The sequence below is a fragment of the Glycine max genome, chromosome 3 (genome assembly GCF_000004515.6).
Source record: "Glycine max cultivar Williams 82 chromosome 3, Glycine_max_v4.0, whole genome shotgun sequence".
NCBI lineage: Eukaryota > Viridiplantae > Streptophyta > Magnoliopsida > Fabales > Fabaceae > Glycine > Glycine max.
This window is the reverse complement of record NC_016090.4, coordinates 10,283,322-10,284,361: the sequence shown is the minus strand read 5'-3', so window position 1 is coordinate 10,284,361 and position 1,040 is coordinate 10,283,322. Positions and strand designations below refer to the sequence as shown.

At 40.9% G+C, this 1,040-nt stretch overlaps 1 non-coding gene across 1 annotated transcript; it reads left to right on the top strand.

Annotated features, from left to right (window-relative positions):
* The first annotated feature begins 341 nt into the window (after window positions 1-341).
* LOC113001355 (small nucleolar RNA R71) lies at window positions 342-448 on the top strand. Its single transcript, XR_003266672.2, has one exon. It is a non-coding gene; the product is annotated as a small nucleolar RNA R71 (small nucleolar RNA).
* Window positions 449-1,040: the final 592 nt, after the last annotated feature.

Genomic DNA, 1,040 nt, shown 5'->3' with positions numbered 1-1,040 from the left:
GATCTGCAGAAGAACATAGACCACAGACTCTTGCAACAGGTGTAGATTTCTGATTCATGGCAAGCTGGGTTACTAGGTTGACCAAGGCATTAAGTTTTCCTTCAAGCTTTTTATTTTCAGTAGATGAAGATGAATCTGTGGCCACCTCATTGACTCCTCTAAGGACAATAGCATCATTTCTTGCATTGAATTATTGGGAGTTGGAAGCCATCTTCTCAATTAAATTTCTGGCTTCAGCAGGGGTCATGTCTCCAAGGGCTCCACCATTGGCAACATCTATCATACTTCTCTCCATGTTACTGAGTCCTTCATAAAAATATTGGAGGAGAAGCTGCTCAGAAATCTGGTAGTGAGGACAACTGGCACATAGTTTCTTGAATCTCACCCAGTATTCATATAAGCTTTCTCCACTAAGTTGCCTAATGCCTGAAATGTCTTTTCTGATGGTAGTGGTCCTAGATGCAAGAAAGAATTTCTCCAAGAACACCCTCTTAAGGTCATCCCTGCTGAAAATGGACTTGGGAGCAAGGTAGTGTAGCCAATCTTTTGCCACTCCCTCCAAAGAATGAGGAAAAGCCTTTAGAAAGATATGACCTTCTTGGACATTAGGGGGTTTCATGGTGGAACAAACAATATGGAACTCCTTAAGATGCTTATAAGGATCTTCACCTGCAAGACCATGAAACTTGGGCAGCAAATGTATTAGTCCAGTCTTGAGAACATATGGAACACCCTCATCAGGATATTGAATGCACAAGCTTTCATAAGTGAAATCAGGTGCAACCATCTCCCTAAGAGTCCTCTCACGAGGTGGAGGTTGAGCCATATTCTCAGTATAAAAATTAGTAGTGGAATGCTCAAAATCAGAATATTCAGAATCACCCTCAAGAGAATGCTCACAATGCATAGAATAACCAGGATGCACACTATGCCTAACTAATCTATGAAAGTTTCTATCTATTTCAGGATCAAAGGGTTGTAAATCACCTGGATTGCCCCTAGTCATGCACTATATGCAACAAATAATGTGTTTCTCAATA